General features: G+C 36.8%; 1 long non-coding RNA gene across 4 annotated transcripts in view; it reads left to right on the top strand.

Moving 5' to 3' along the window:
• LOC144293020 (uncharacterized) overlaps positions 1-16,461 on the top strand; it is a 75,372-nt gene that overhangs the window by 44,009 nt on the left and 14,902 nt on the right. For 2 of the 4 annotated variants that reach the window (XR_013360462.1, XR_013360460.1), the window contains exon 2: positions 16,087-16,186. The exons of the other annotated variants lie outside the window; for them this stretch is intronic. This is a non-coding gene — a long non-coding RNA (uncharacterized LOC144293020). The remainder of the gene's footprint in view (positions 1-16,086; positions 16,187-16,461) is intronic. 4 annotated transcript variants of the gene reach the window in all.

Below are 16,461 nucleotides of genomic sequence, written 5' to 3' on the forward strand. Positions count from 1 at the left end.
GGGAACCAAGACCAGAGAATAATCACCCAAACTGACATAAGCAGCAAGTGGTGAAGCCAGAGCTCCAAGTCAGCGTGAGTCCAAAACCCAGGCTCTCTAACACCCTTTCACCATCAGAAAAAGAAATGTGTCAGTTCACAAAACTTATCTGTCATGATCAATTTTGTTCTTAGGCTTTCAGGACAATTACATGTTATACATGAGCACGTTATACAAGTCCATACAGACACAAAGTCAGATTCTATTACAGTGTTTGCACAATGCTGTCCATGCTGACCTTTACTGTAAGGATTGGTATTAAATCTCTCCTAAGATTTCCACATCTAAACTCCATCACAATCTTATTCTTAGCTATTACTCCAATTTGATTGTTTCTTGCCTTCTTTTTTTTATCTTGAAAAATTGCCATCTTCTGATATCTGTGACAGCAAGTAAAAATATAATTCCACCCATATCAAATCTTTAGTGGGATTTAGCTTCTCTGAGTTCTTCAAATTCAATGAACTCTGATGGCCTCCAATTTAAGAGACCAGGATTCTGATCCTGGTTCATTTTGCTCAACACAAGTTCTGGGGATTAGAGAATCAAGTAAATTAAGGGTTTTGCTACTTGGTTTATTTGAAAACAATGGTGTTAATGTCAATCAATTCAACACTCCTTCAGGTGCTAAAATGAGTCCAAAATGAAACAAGATCTGAAAAGTGATTAAACATACTGTGGCACTGGGAGATTATGATTATCATTACCATTACTACTAGCAATTTGTTTATGATGATTGTGTGCTCCAACATGACATTTTAATCTCATGGGACCATATCTTCCCTCTTACTACTTGGAATGCAGTATTAGGATAACAATTCACCCTATGTCAATCAAGCATGGAGACTTAGCCTTCATTTGCACTCCACTTTATGTATGGAATTCATTGAGTCATCATCAGTGAAAATATGCCTTTTCCACACTAATTAATAGGCAATCACTTATCTTACCCACTGCATTTCCAATGTTAAGAAAATCAAAGGGAATATTGGCTAAGGCCTACTAATATGTGGTCATTTTATGGAACAGCTACACTTGTGTTGTCCAATACAAATGGCTCTTTCCCCACCAACAGCACAATCTATGTGCATTCCAAACCCTCACCAGAAATTTCTACCTCAATTTGAGGTCCTTCCAGCTCATGCCAAAGGTTCAGCTTGAAACTCCCAGAGTGGGCCTTTTTGGCACTAGGTCAAATGTCTGACTGCCTGGTACACAAAGCCTCCTATTGAAACATCAGATCACTAGACTGTCACCTCCCTGACTGGGTCTTCTGAAGGTCACCATCTGTAAATGACATCAAATGTCATGGTGCCCGTAGTAATGATGCAGTGGTAGTATGAAATGTGTTTGTTTATTTATTTGTTTTTTAAATGTAGGCTCCATGCTGAGCATGGAGCTCAATGTAGGGCTTGAACACAATGACCCTGAAATCAAGAGCCATATACTTAACTGACTGAGCCACCCAGGTATCCCAAAATGCCTTTGTTTAAAGGCCATTTTTTTCAATTTTACAAAATGGATATGGAAGGCAATTCCCACCGTTTTTTTGCACATTCTTCCTAAAGGACTCATGCATTGAAGTCCTTTTCTGATTTTGTGGTGGAAAGACAGAACATATTTGAAAATTTGGTGTGCTTCGTTAATAAAATGTATGTATTTCACTACATTTTTCTCCTACCTTTGAACATAAAATTTTGCCCTGTTTTTCTTGTTAGAAAACCATAGATCATTTTTCTTCTATTTTCCTTAGCGCTTTAGATCTTCTATTTTTATTTCATGGCCTAACTCTACTTGTGTATTTTATTTTAGATTTTCTCAAATCGATTTTGGAAATAGGTAATCTAAGTGAGAAATAGTTTGTGCATTAGAGGTTGTTTCTTCTGCCCCAGAGTTCGAGAGTTTAGTAAGATCTAACTTGAAAGTGACATGAAAAATAGGAGAAAATGTTTGCAAATCCTGCTCTGAGATATAGATGCAAAACATTTGGAATTCAAACATAATGGAATGCCAGAGCATAAAGTAAGGCTTTTGTTCCCAACAATATCCCTCACAAAACCTTATGTTTCAGTCCTTGGACAAACTCTCAGCTTAAAAGATGCTCTTCTAATGTTCTACTTTGATCCAACAAACAATACTACTTGGACAAGATATCAACTTGAAATAAACTCAATTAATGCTAGTTTTAGAGGTGGTCATATGAATTCTGGAGAATTGACATTTTTATCGCTGACCATGTCCCAACCTATATGGTATCTATCTCCATATTTAATTTCATTTAGTCCTCACAACATCCACTTGAGATGGTTGTTATATTGACAGAATAAATGGATCAAAATATAGCAAATGTTAACAGTAATAAGTGACACTCTGCAATTACCATTGTTCCTTTATTTTTTCTCTTTCCCAATTTTTCCACAGTGGGCATGTATTATTTTTATAATTTTGAGAAAGCAATATCCAGTGAATCAAAACTTATTTGCTAAAGGATGATTGTATAGAAAGTGATAGATTCAGATTCAAAGTTCACATTCTTAAAAAAAAAAGTTCACATTCTTCTCTGCAACACACTCCTAAAATACATTTTTCAGGACCTCTTGAATTATATCTGTGTCACTGTATTTATTAATTGGACTGCTTAAATTTACACTGACTCTGTAGTCAGTTGGAAAAAAAGATCAGAAAGTTGTTTTTCAGATTATGAATTCATTTGTGCCTGTGATCACAATCACTAAGGAAACCAAAGTAAATCATCTTTCTCATTTTTCCAATGTTTTACTAGCTTTGTGACAATTCTTTGAAGACTTTAATTCGACTAGGTCTAGCAGTCTAGAATCATTCCTGTGAGATGGTCTTCTTCATCCAGGCAAAATTTTATCACTAAAGCTAATGAAGAATAAGTACATTTAGAAAAAATAAACCCAGGTTGCTGGGGGGCTCAGTCGATAAAGCATCTGACTCTTGATCTCAGTTCAGGTCTTGTTCTTAGGGTTGTGAGTTCAAACCCCTTGTTGGACTCCACATTGGGTGTGACATCTACTTTTAAAAAGAAAACAGAAAATACAAACCCAGCTTATGCCATTCTTGGATATGTTTGTGCAGTTAAATATGTCCATATGTGATATGAATCACCTTCTGACCAAGTGACAAGTTATCAATTTTTTGTTCATTCTTTTCCATTGGTACTTTTTGGAATCAAATAAATAAGATACACACTTTTTTTAAATAAAAATTTCAACACAGAAATCCCTAAGGGACCTAACATCCCTACCCCTTAGGGACCTCCAGTTGCTGCAGCTACTTAGCTCCTTGTAAATGTCATCCAAGCTAGCTCAGGTGACAACTACCTCCAAGGACTGTGACAGAATCACCTACCTCCCTAAGGATCCCACTGTATTTCAGACTAAAGTGGGACCAACCCTAGAATTCTGAGCCAGCACCAGCATAGCCTACAGACCCTGCATTACCTGCCTCCCCTCCCCTCCCTACCTTATACTGAAGAATGTAAACAAAATTTACTTGTGACCCTAAGCTTTTTGCCAGGACCAAACACTTTGGTACTCCAGCCATACTGAACCCACTGTCTGAAAAGCTTTTACAGAAATATCTCTTTGTGCCTCTTTTAAAATTGTGCCCGTATTTTTTTCAATATTTATATAAATGTATATAAATAGCCTTGCTGGCATTAAACAAAGACTAGTGTCAAGCAAAATCACATTAGATATGAATGTAGTCATGAATGGATGAACTGACCCCTCTCTGCCTGGACAGCTTGGCTCTCTCTTTCCCATCTCACACATAGGCATTATAGAGTATGGCTTTACTTTTTCTCGTCATTTTCCTGAAACTTCTAAATCTCTTTTCTTAAAAAATTTTCACGTATCACATCAGTTCCTTTCCTAGACTAATCTACAGTTACTACTTCTATAATTTAAAAAAATAACAAAAATAGAATAATATATTTGAGTATTTAATAAACAAATGTTCAATATTTTTACAAGTACTTATTATCTATATGCATTGAGGGGTGGATATCTGGTTTGACTGTAAAGTAAGTTCTTTCCAGAATCCAGTTCTCACTGACAGTAGGCCAGATGAGTTGTTACAGAGTCTGAAATCTTAATGATGGATGATCTCTTAACCTGTTTCTTCCTGAAAGACTGCTCTTTGGACTTGAAATTACCCTATTTCCAAGGTATTGATCTAAAACTCTGAGCTGCTCATCAGAGGATTGTACTTGGTTTGGTATTCCTGCAACTGTCCCAGCATGAGTGCAAAGGCAGCTCTGAGTTATGCAATTATCCTGCATGTAATACAACTGCTTAAATCCTGCCAGCTTCAAAATTTCCAGCCAATTTGGTACCAATATAGAAAGAAGATGAGTGCAATGGTATCAGAAGGACTTGTCATTTTATAGAAAAATCCTTTGAATCACATCGCGAGAATTTAATAAGTGTATATTTGACATGACTTCCTTGATCTTTTAGGGGGAAGAGAGGTAATTTTAGTGCCATGATTAGAAGCAGAAGCATTGTTTTCACCATGAGGAGTAATACAAATTATGAGAGATTAACAATTAATTAGATATTCATCTAAAGAGTCAACTTAAAAGGTCAAGCTACAGAAGAGTAAAGATTCAGAAATAAAGATATATCTTAATGTTTCTAATACTCTAATACCATATAATGATCTAGAAAATGCTCTTTGGAATGGACAAGTTTTATTGGATCCCAAACTTTGCCATAGTAACTAGCTGTGCGACCTTAGGCAACTATCTGAACCTCTCTGAGCCTCGTGTTCTTTATCTGTGCAATTGGAATAAGAATTTCCTGATAGGGCTGTTGAAGACTGAGATAAGGCACTGAGACTATCCAACATGGTATCTGGCCCTCAATAAATATTATCTAATATTATTATTCTCTTGGAATGGTTTGGGGCTCCTTTATTTTATTTTTCCACTAAACAAAATATACAGATTTTGTAAACAATAAGTATTACATAAATTAAGAAAGCAAAAGAGCTCATGAATCCAAAATGTTCTGTGTCTCTGGGAATCACAGGCTGAAAACCAGGAGACCCAATCAAACCACAACCTAGAATACTTATTCCTCTGGACTAGATGCTTTTTGAGTGTTGGAACTTTGTTTTGTGCCCCTTTTACTTCTAGCATCCAGCATAGAAACTGTCTTAAGTAAATGTTTATTGAGACAATAAATGAATAAATAAGGATGTAAAGCCATGCAGACAGACTCTTTTCATGGACTCTGGGTTTGAAATGGTTTACTAAGCTCAGAAATTCCATTTTACTGGACCTTCTCTGGGTATTATCACAAGAGTCACAATAGCACAAATGTTGACTCCTCTCAACCTGCCCTCTAAGAAGCTAGAGTAATAAGTGGGACTTATTGATTTTATATAGTCATCTACTGTAAGAGTTAAATTTTTTGTACCACTGTTAAAGATGAGATCAAAAGCAATCATAGAGGTTTTAGTAGGTTATTAGAGAAAGGAGCACTATTCATTAAGAAAGGAGCAATATTAATACTAGAGGTACTTCCCCAAAGTGTTTATCACTTAAAAGATCCCATACAGAAAAATATATTGAGCCAATAACTTACACCAATGGTTTACACAGCCCTGCAAATATTTTAATTTCAAGTCTGAGTCTAATATTTTGCGTGTGCCTTTCCTAAAAGTAGAATTCCAATCTGGTTACAATCAGGGAAGTAAATAAACTGTTTAGAAAGTAGTTTTGATTCCATATAGAGTGACCTGTAGCTGCAAAATTACTGTCCAAAAGCTGAGGTGATCCTACAAGGGTTTTTTTCAAAAAAGCATCTATCACTTTTTGATTCACAAGATCAAAATAGAACAAAGCTACTTACCAGGAGGAATTACTATGAGCCTAATTCCTTCTGTTAATCTCTTGATCCAGCATCATAGGAAGTTATCACACTGGTTAGAGGTTTATAAAAATGTCAGCTTTCTCCTGAGCTTCATGGTAGGACAGCAGATGAAAACCTTGTACTGACAATTTGATCTGGGTTCTTTTGGAAGCATTTGAATATATGCTTCATGACATCTGATATTTAGTAAGTTTTCCTCAGATCAATTGACAAAAATGTCTGTTTTCCATGGAGACAGTAATTATGGAAATGTGCTGATAGCAAATGGGAATGATAAGAACAAATGAGGAAAGAAAGAGAGGAAGGAAAGAAAGAAGGAAAGAAGGAAGGAAGGAAGGAAGGAAGGAAGGAAGGAAGGAAGGAAGGAAGGAAGGAAGGAAAAAGAAAGAAAGAAAGAAAGAAAGAAAGAAAGAAAGAAAGAAAGAGAAAGAAAGAAAGAGAAAGAGAAAAGAAAGAAAGAAAGAAAGAAAGAAAGAAAGAAAGAAAGAAAGAAAAGAAGAGAAGAGAAGAGAAGAGAAGAGAAGAAAAGAAAAGAAAAGAAAAGAAAAGAAAAGAAAAGAAAAGAAAAGAAAACCAAAAAAAAACCCAGAAGAGATCAGGACCAAGTGGTCAACCAACGACTTTTCTGAATTACCAGGAAATGTGTTCAGAGAATTAAGAGGTTTTGATTTCCAGGTGTTCAAGTGTGTGAAACTGCTCAGAGATGCCTCAGAGGAAAAGCCCTTCTGTTTGTGAGGCCTGCCTCACAGGCTTGCTGTACCAGCAATTTGGGATTGTATTTCTGAAAGAGGACACGCCTCAGTAACTAAAAATGCAAACATGTCAACAGAAATATATTTGAGAAATGTGAACAACGTTCTCCATTTTTAGTAAGCCACATTTACCATTTGGCAACACAAGTCTTTACCAGGCAATGCAAAATTCAAAAAATAATTTCTGTGATTACAATATTTTCTTGGAATGAGAAGAAATTTGTAGAATTCTATCTCCCATAGAAAAATCAATTTCCTTATTAAAATTAAAATTTGAAAATATATCCAGTTGCCTGATTTGTTGAATGAAGAAGCCTCCTGGAAGCTATTCCGTGATCCTCAGATATGCGTGTGTAGCCCTGCCTCTGTGGATATCTAGCTTTGGACAAGTTATTTGCCATCCTGGTTTCCCACATCCCATTTGCTGTGTGTGCAGCCCTTGTTCCTCAAAGGCAAGGGCAGGGGAGGAAAGTTTGCTTTAGGACCAATGAAAGACCTTCTCAGTAAGACCTGTCTCTGTTATTTTATTATGTTTCTGATATAATGAGCTATCAGATCCCAGAAGACCTCACCAAAATACCTATGTTATAATAATACAAAGTTGTTTTCCCCTTGGGAACAGTAACCTCAAATTTTTCCTTTAAGTTTTGCTTGAAAAACACCTATCCTTGAGCTGTTTTTCTCTCTGAGTTATACATTTTTTCACCACATTTTGTGAGAGTGTGGGGAGCTATACAGCTATCATGAGAATTGGAAGAAAAGTCTTATTACTATATATGATAACAAATGAGATAATAACCCCACACTTCATGCAGAGGTGTGTATATTTTATAGAGTAATAGTTTCTACTGTAGAAAGTTCACAAATTTCAGGGAATATTAAATATTACTTACTATAGTTATTTCTTTAGATGCTGTGACCTTACTATACTCTGCTGTGAATGAAGAAACATCTTGGAGGGAAAAAAAATCCTTTGTTTTATTACCATGGACTCTTTTCTTATTTTTTTTTTTGGAAATTAATATAAAGAGTTGTGTTATTAAAATGTTTCCACTTGTATCTGAAAGAACAAAAGCAACAATTAGTGAAATTTCGACATTTGTGAAATAGTACACATTTTGTTTTCTTTTTTCTTTTTAAAGATTTTATTTATTTATTCATGAGAGACACAGAGAGAGAGAGAGGCAGAGACACAGGCAGAGGGAGAAGCAGGCTCCATGCAGGGAGCATGACATGGGACTTGATCCCTGGTCTCCAGGATCAGGCCCTGGGCTGAAGGTGGCGCTAAACCACTGAGCCACCTGGGCTGCCTCACATTTTGTTTTCTATTGAAGGAAAGCTTGAGGTCTAGACTTAATGTTTTTTCTTCGTCCAGAATTCAAGATCATGGTGGAATTTGTCAGCTTAGTTTGAATGACCATGGAGGCTTTCTTCTGCCCACATGGGCTGACTTGATTTTCAATGCTTTCTATCTCCTTTCTTCATTGAATGAAATGTCTCATGGGTAAAGCCACTCACAGCTCCACAGGGAGGCCCCCAGGATGACTTTGGTAGGAGCAGCAACCTGCCAGCTCCTGCCAGGACAAGTGGTTGAATATTGGACTGATCACAGAGCAAATCTGAGGGCTGATTTACTAGAGGGAGTGGTGCTCTGAACACACAGCTAAGACCTCTCCCTAGACTGCGAGAAAGGGACCCACAGTATTTACCCTAAAACATCCTGCAAATACCCACCATTTGCTTCAACGTGGATGGAACTGGAGGGTATTATGCTGAGTGAAATAAGTCAATCAGAGAAGGACAAACATTTTATGGTCTCATTCATTTGGGGAATATAAATAATAGTGAAAGGGAATAGAAGGGAAGGGAGAGGAAATGTGTGGGAAATAACAGAAAGGGAGACAGAACATGAAGACTCCTAACTCTGGGAAATGAACTAGGGGTGGTGGAAGGGGAGGAGGGCGGGTGGTGGGGGTGAATGAGTGACGGGCACCGAGGGGGGCACTTGACGGGTTGAGCACTGGGTGTTATTCTGTATGTTGGCAAATTGAACACCAATAAAAAATAAATTTATTATTAAAAAAATAAAATAAAATCAACCAGTATAATTTAAAAAAAAATAAAATAAAACATCCTGGGCTACTAATTCATTTATCAGTAGATTCCTCTCATCACTCTGCGGTTGTTACCATCCAATGATATTAGTGTAAAGAAGCCATTTTCTTATTAAAGGACTAAAGTCCTTTATTGTTTCAAATCAGAAAGTGAGAGTGGGAGGTAGTTCTTATAATTCTCTTCTACGAGTTGTGATTATCTGCTTCTTCTCCCTGTGTCATCCTCTCTCTGTAAACCAATCTCTGTCTCTGTCTCTGTGTCCACTCCCCACCCCACCATTGTCCTTCCATTGCAGTTTAGGTAATTTCTAGTACCCTGCCTTTATGTTAACTAATTATTTCCTTGCATCTCTTAAATCCACTGGTGAGCCTTTCAAGGTATCCTTCATTTCTATTACCTTGTTTTTTATTCTTGCATTTCCTTTGGTTCTTTTCCATAACTTCCATTTGGGTCTTTGCATAATTTTTGCTGAATTTACCTGTCTTGTCTTGCATGTCGTCCACCTTTTCTGCTAGATTAGAGTCTTTAACATATTAATCAGTTATTTTAAATTCCTGATATTTCCAACATCTGTGTCATGACGATTGCTTTGTGTCCTCAGACTGTTCTGATGATTGCTTTGTGTCCTCAGACTGTTTCTCCTTGTCTTTTATATGCCCCTGAAATGTTTGGTTGAAAGCTGAACATGTTGTGTGGTATAGAAGATACTGAGGTAAATTTATTTTGTGCTTGAAAATGAGCACATCTTTTCTGCGAGGCCGTTAGTGTGGGTGTTTGGGTTCCCTGGTCAGGAGTTAGGCTGCATTGAAGTTCGTTCTTGCTATGTATCAGGGTCAAAGTAGTTGTCAGAGTTCAGAAACTTAAAAGTTCTCCTGTTTAGCTTGTCTTTGTCTCTTCACTTGTCTTTGAATCTTCCCTTTGTTCTGCTCCCCAGAGAAAATCTATCTCTCGTAGCTCTCTTAGCTCTATTCCACTGTGACTTTTACCCAAGGTTTGCCAGCATGGGGGCGGGGGGGAAGGTCAAGAAAGGAGACATTCTCTGATATTTCTATTAATTCTCAATTTTAAGCAGATACAGTGAAACTGAATCTTAAGGATGTGACCTACCCAGATACTCTCGCCTCTTTTCCAGAGGTAGAACATTTTCAATCCTCGTCTCCCTTCCCCAGCTACAGCAGGTACCCATCTCCTTCAGGCTGTGGTTTGGATGCATGTCCTTCCTCAGGTATAAACTTGTTACTTTTGGACATAGAGGAGGTGGTTCTGGGCAAAGTTGCTGTGGTTGCCTCCTTTGTGTTCCTTCAACTGCAGTGCGATTCCACCTGAACCTTCCCCTACAATGAAATCACTTGTTTCCTACAGTGATGATGGGGGTAGATGAGGTCTGGGTGGATTTCAGCAGTAGCTGTTCATACCCTCCTGCAGCACCAAGGGGGAAGTTCTTTCTGGATTGTCCCTGATCTTCTCTGCAAGAATTTTATGGTGTTCCTGGAGAAGAAGCTTAAATGGTGTTGGGAAATACCATATATATCTCTCTCCTCTGGCTTCGCACTCTCCCACTAGTCTATACTCAGCACTTATTATTTCATTAACAATTCTACTTTAATCTTCTGACCAGGTGGATATGCTTGACAACGTCTGTCCAAGGTGAGCAAATGCTCACATCCTGTTTCTCTCTGCAAGTGCCTGTCTTCAATGTGTGAGGAAGTCACTGTACCCTGCAACTTCTGTTCTTTGATGGCTTCAAACAAAGTCACAGATTTTCCATTTGTCCTGTCTTTTTGGATGTTATTATTAGATGGGAGCTGTGCCATTTCCAGCTCTCTACATCTCTGGGTACCAGCAGGTGCTCTTTCCTGTTTTTCTGCTTTTGTTTTTTCTTTAATTAAAAGTCTCATTTACAATAAAATTCTTCTATCTATCAAAAACAGGAGAGAAGTAAGTTTCACATGACTTTTGCCCAAATTGCCATTATTTCTCTTCACCATATTTTAATTGGTTTTTTTTTCTTCCTGAGTTTTGATATTTCTCTCCGTATTCTGAATACCAGTCTTTTCTCTGATAGATATTTTGAAAATATTTTCTTTTAGTTTGTGGGTTTTCTTTCCATTTACTTGAAATTTTCCATTTTATTCCTTTTTTTAGTTTTGCAAAGAACAGAAATGTTAATTTTGAGGAAGTTTAATTTATCAAATATTTATTTTATGATCTTGCTTTTTGTGTCTGAATGAGAAATCTTCACTCAAAGTCACAAAGATTTCCTTCTGTGTTTTTATCTAGAAGTTTTATTGTTTTAGATTTTACATTTAGACCTATAATCCAATTTTAATTAGTTTGCATATATGATGTTTAGTATAAACTGAGGTTTAGTTTTTTTCACACAGGTGAACAATTGATCCAGTACCATTTGTTGAATGGTCTATTCTTTGTTCATTGAATTTCCTTGGCACTGTGTTAGAAATTAATCCCTTATGGGTTTCCCTATTTCTGAATTCTGTTCCTCTTATCTATGCATCTATGCATTAGCCAATACTCCAATGTCTTGATTATAAGGCTTAATAGTAAGTATTTAAACGTTTTAAAACTGATTTGGTAATGCTTTGTCCTTTGCATTCCTATATGAATTTTGTAAACATTTTATTGATTTCTTTTTTTAGTTTATTGATTCTATGAAATTCCTCCTGGGATTTTCATTGGGATTATATTGAATCTATTTCCCTTTTAGAGAATTTTGACATCTTAAAAACTTTTTAATAAAAAATGCCTAAACTTAACCTGCTCCAGAATTGACTGGGTTAAGGACATAGAATTAGGGGTTTATTAGTAAGAGGCTTATTAATCTGAAGGCTTCTATTATCTATTGTACAACTCATGAACTAGAAGAATGGACTTTGAGATTTTAATCCAATATTGAGTATTCTAATCTATAAACATGGTATACCTGTCCATTTATTAAGTTCTTCTTCAACTTCTGCCATTAAAGTTTTATCATTTTCAGCATATGAATCCTTCATATTTTAATACATTTTTTCTAAGCATTCTATAGATTTGTTGATACTGTTGTTGCTATTGTAAATGGTCCTATTTTTAAATTTAAATATCCAATTGTGAATTCCTAATATGTACAATACATTTGACTTGGTATCTCACATCTGTTTTACAGTGTATAATCCTCTATTATATGCATGTGACATTTATTCAACCAATCTCCTATGTCTGGATGTTTATGTAATTTCCAACATTTTACAGTTACATGGTGAATATCTTTATGCATATATATGTTCATAATGTTGAAATTATGCCTTCAGAGTGAATTTCTAAAAGTATTTTTGCTAGATTGAAAGGTATATGAACTTTTGTTAGATATTTCTAAATTCCACCCCAAAAGAATTGTATTTCACATCATTACCAGCAATGTGTAAGAATGCCGGTTTTCTTCCACAGTTTCACCAACAGAATGTATTGTCAAACTTTTATTATTGCCAGTCTCATGAGAGGGAAATGGTATCCCAATGTAGTTTTACTTTACATTATTATGGTGAAGTTTGCACTTTTTATATGTTTAAGAGTTATTTTTATATTTCTCTTCATTAATTGGCTTTTCATGTCTTTGCTATTTTAGATGTTTTGCCTCCATTTTTTAAATGCATTTTTATTGTGGAGATCGTTGGCCATTATCTGCTATACAGGTTGCAAATATTTCCTCATGGTTTGTTTGTTGTCCTTTGATTTCACGTTTGCTGCTTTTTGTCATGCAAGCTTTGTTTTTGTCTTCATGTATTAAAATTTGTCAATATATTTTCTTATTGCATTTTGAATTTTAGTTATAGTTACAAACCCATTCCTTTATTCTTTCTTGCATAGGAGGGACTGCAAAATTTTTTTCTTTTTTTAAGATTTTACTTATTTATTTGATATAGAGAGAGAGCAAGAGAGAGAGCATGAGCAGGGGATACAGGGAGAGGGAGAACCAGACTTCCTGCTGAGCAGGGAGCCCAATATGGGGCTTGATCTCAGGACCCTGGGATCATGACCTGAGCCAAAGGCAGACATTTCACTGGCTGACCCATCCAGACACCCCTGACAAATTTTTTTCTGTATAGGGCCAGATAAATATTTTATTTAACCTGTTTGGCCCTATTGTCTCTGTTGTGATTCATTGCCTTTCCTACTATAGCTCCAAAGCAGTCATAGACAGTTATGAAATGAATAGGGATGTTTGTGTTCCAGGAATGTCAGGGGTAGGTGTTCTATCAGAAATCTCTGAAAGAAAATTTTTTCTATTTCACTTATTTCTATAATTTAAAATAAAAAAGAAAAGAATAGGTTATGGTTTTTGTTTCATATTTTGTTATATTATTTTCAAATATGCCACAATAACCCATGTAAGCAATGTAACCCCTCAATATTGTGAGCATTATACATGTTCCAACCATTTGTAGGAACTTTCAATGTATTATTTAAGTTACCTCTCTCTCAGCAGTTCTTTCAGGTAAATATAACTATATTTTCCATTTGTAAATGAGGGAAATGAATCAAAGATAAGTCATTTATCCAGAGTAAGACAGTTAATTTGGGGAGGATGGATATGTAACAAAGGGTTATTGAGGAAACCCTGAGGAATAGAGAGACATAAAATAAAAATAAAAATCACTCTGCAGTATAGCATTCCAGGGCAGTGATTGACGAACATGTTCTGTAGAGGGCCAAATGGTCAACATTTTAGGTTTTCTTTGTGGGTGTCTGTTGCAACTACCCAACCTTGCCATTGTAGTGCAAACTGCTATAGACTATTTGTAAGCATATGGTCAAGGTTGTGTTTCAATAAAACTGTATTTATAAAGTGTGCATGGCATGGGCGCAGTTTGTGGAAACCTTGTTCTATGATAATCACTATTATCATTATGGGTAATTGTAATTTTTTAGTTTTGGGGTTTTTTGAGAGATACAATGTAGTAATTCTATTAGATAGGAAAATATAACTACCTAGCCATTTTAAGTGTCATATATACAGTTACATTTTAAATTTTTATGTAAACAATCTCATCATTAAATGTAAAAACCAATAAAATATTGACTACAGGAGTGCTGAAAATACGGACTCCACCTTGGGCTCTCCATCTTGATCAAGTCTTCTCTTGGGGAGACATGTTCTGGGCCCCATGGAACTTAATATGCACACCTTAGAAATGCTCACAAAGGCCTAGATGGAGGGAGACTTGCTTTGGCCTTCAGTAAATTTGTAAATTTTACATATAATCTTTCAAAAAACATGGTTTTTACAGCTATGTAGAATCTTGTCACTTCAAAGCCACACAGATAATATTTCCCTTTCCTTACTGGTCATCATTGTAGTGTTTAATGGTTATTGTATGTTGAAAAGTCAAGGTGACTCTATCTCCTGAGATCAGTCCTCAAGGAGCCACCTCATCAGATTCTATGCTGCTCTTTAGAGGATTAAATGAAATAATCTGTGAAAGTATTTTGCATAGATACTGTGAGAAACTTAATCCCTCTTTTCATTCCCTTCTTTCTGGAAAGGATTCTTGTTCTCTGACTCTATATTATTTTCAGGGGTTTTCTTACCTTTGTTTCTGTAGATATGTTAGGGGCCACGTGAGGCCATTTTGAGACCCTCGGGTTCCTCCCGCTGGGACCCAACCCCAGTCAAGAATCACGATGGATAAGGTGTGGGATACAAGATCCTGACTTTGTCCCTGGGAAGGGACTGACACTGCTACGGGAGTAATTCATTCTGCTTTCCATAGCATCTCTGCACTTGATAGCACCACATGATTCTTAGAATGAAAACAGAGAATGGAGGTGCTGTCCTGATTTCAGGAACTACGGGTAAAGTACAGGCATGGCAGTTATGTGGTCAGATATCCAAGTTATCAAAAATACCAAATTTTTCTGAGGTAAAGGTTTTTCCTCATCACTTGAAAGTGGACGCTAAGGACATGGGAGAGGAGTTTTGATAATCTCACATATTACCTGTGTGTTCCACTGTTTTTTTGAAAACTCATAACCATCCACCTACTAATTACAGAATTAAATTCTCTATTAATATTCCTTATTTTATTAATTTGTAAGAGATATTATCTTTCCTTTCTTGAGATTAAGGGAGGCTGTATCATCCTTCATTTTAATCATCTGATCATTTTAATCATCTGATGAGATACCCATCCTGCATCTCATTGGGGATGTTTCTTTTCTTTGCAGAACCCTAGAAAACATGGTCTTAGAGGCATATCTGCCATGTTGGGGGCACTTGATGTGTTCAGGGGCCTGTCCCAATGGAGCAATGGTGGTTTTGTCTCATTATTGATCCCTGAATGTGGAGTGAGGTGCTGCTTCTACCTCTAGGATACAGAACTTATAACTTAGTCTCTCCTTTACACCAAATAAGTGATTGTTTACTTATGGGCATAATGGTCCATAGATTCCTTCAGTATGGCTAACAGGGTAGTAATATTCTACCTCTGAAAAACTATAATATCCATGAATAAAATCGCAAGTAATAACAGCAAGAAATATTTGTGTAATATATATGCCCCTCTCCTGTCTTCATTAACAGTAGAATTCTTTGTCTCTACAGTGAATTAGAAGACAAATGGATTTTTCTCTAAACCATCTGTGTTTTCAGAGTTCCTAGACAGCTGAATTTAGTAGGAAATAGGATCAAACTTCATTAGTATGTACCATAATTGATGATATCCCGTGCGGATCAGTGTGCGAGCAAAATCTACAACGTCTTGCTAGAAAATTCAGAAAATACTGCAGAGGAGAGGGTCAGATTGCCATTCAGCTGTGTAGCCTTTCTGGTTGCCATATTGAAAAAGACATGGGTCCAGATCTGAGGATGGTTCTTGTGCAACTTCTCTTGGCAATTCTGGTGCTACAGATCCAAATCTGGCGGGTATAGTAGTACATGGACTCATCTTCCTCTAAGAAATTTATTTTCAAAATTGAAGTCTAAGTTTGTTGTCTTCTCACCTCTGCAATCATAAGCAAGCTTTATTGAGGTGAATGATAGATATCCTCTCCTTGATCTGGTTTCTGCCACTGGTTTCTGCATGACTTCACTGTTAGAGTCCTCAGTGGACAGTTTCCAAGGTAAGTGGACACTCTCATCTCTTTCTCTGGAAATTGATAATTCAGGTTGCTCCAACGTCACCCGCCCAAGGCCAACTTCAGGCAAAGAAGAGAAATTCTCATGAACAAATGATACAGAAAAAGGCAACAATAAAGAATTTCTTGAATCTCTCTTGCAGACTGAAGTGACCAGGGGCAACTCACAGACTCAAGAGGGATGAGAAGATGACTGCTTCCAGCAGGGGCATCCTGTGGCCTGGCTGATTTCCCAGCAACAAGGTAAGAAGTGAGGTCCCTGTTAGCAGGACTTGTCAGGTCAGCAGCAGGAGGATGAGGCTAATTCAGGTTTCTCAGAAGAAGTGGTGGCTTAGATAATTCCCTCGGGTTGTTCATGATCTGCCACAGATACAAGCAATTCTGAGGCTTCCTGTGCCCTATGTATGCTGGGCAGATGAGGTAAGAGGGCCCTCAATCTGGAAAGAAATTCCTGTTACAAATATGTCTTCTGGCCAGGGGCAGGATGGTTTTCACACCCACTCAGCCAACCCCCTGGA

The sequence above is a fragment of the Canis aureus genome, chromosome 21, assembly GCF_053574225.1.
Source record: "Canis aureus isolate CA01 chromosome 21, VMU_Caureus_v.1.0, whole genome shotgun sequence".
Classification (NCBI taxonomy): domain Eukaryota; kingdom Metazoa; phylum Chordata; class Mammalia; order Carnivora; family Canidae; genus Canis; species Canis aureus.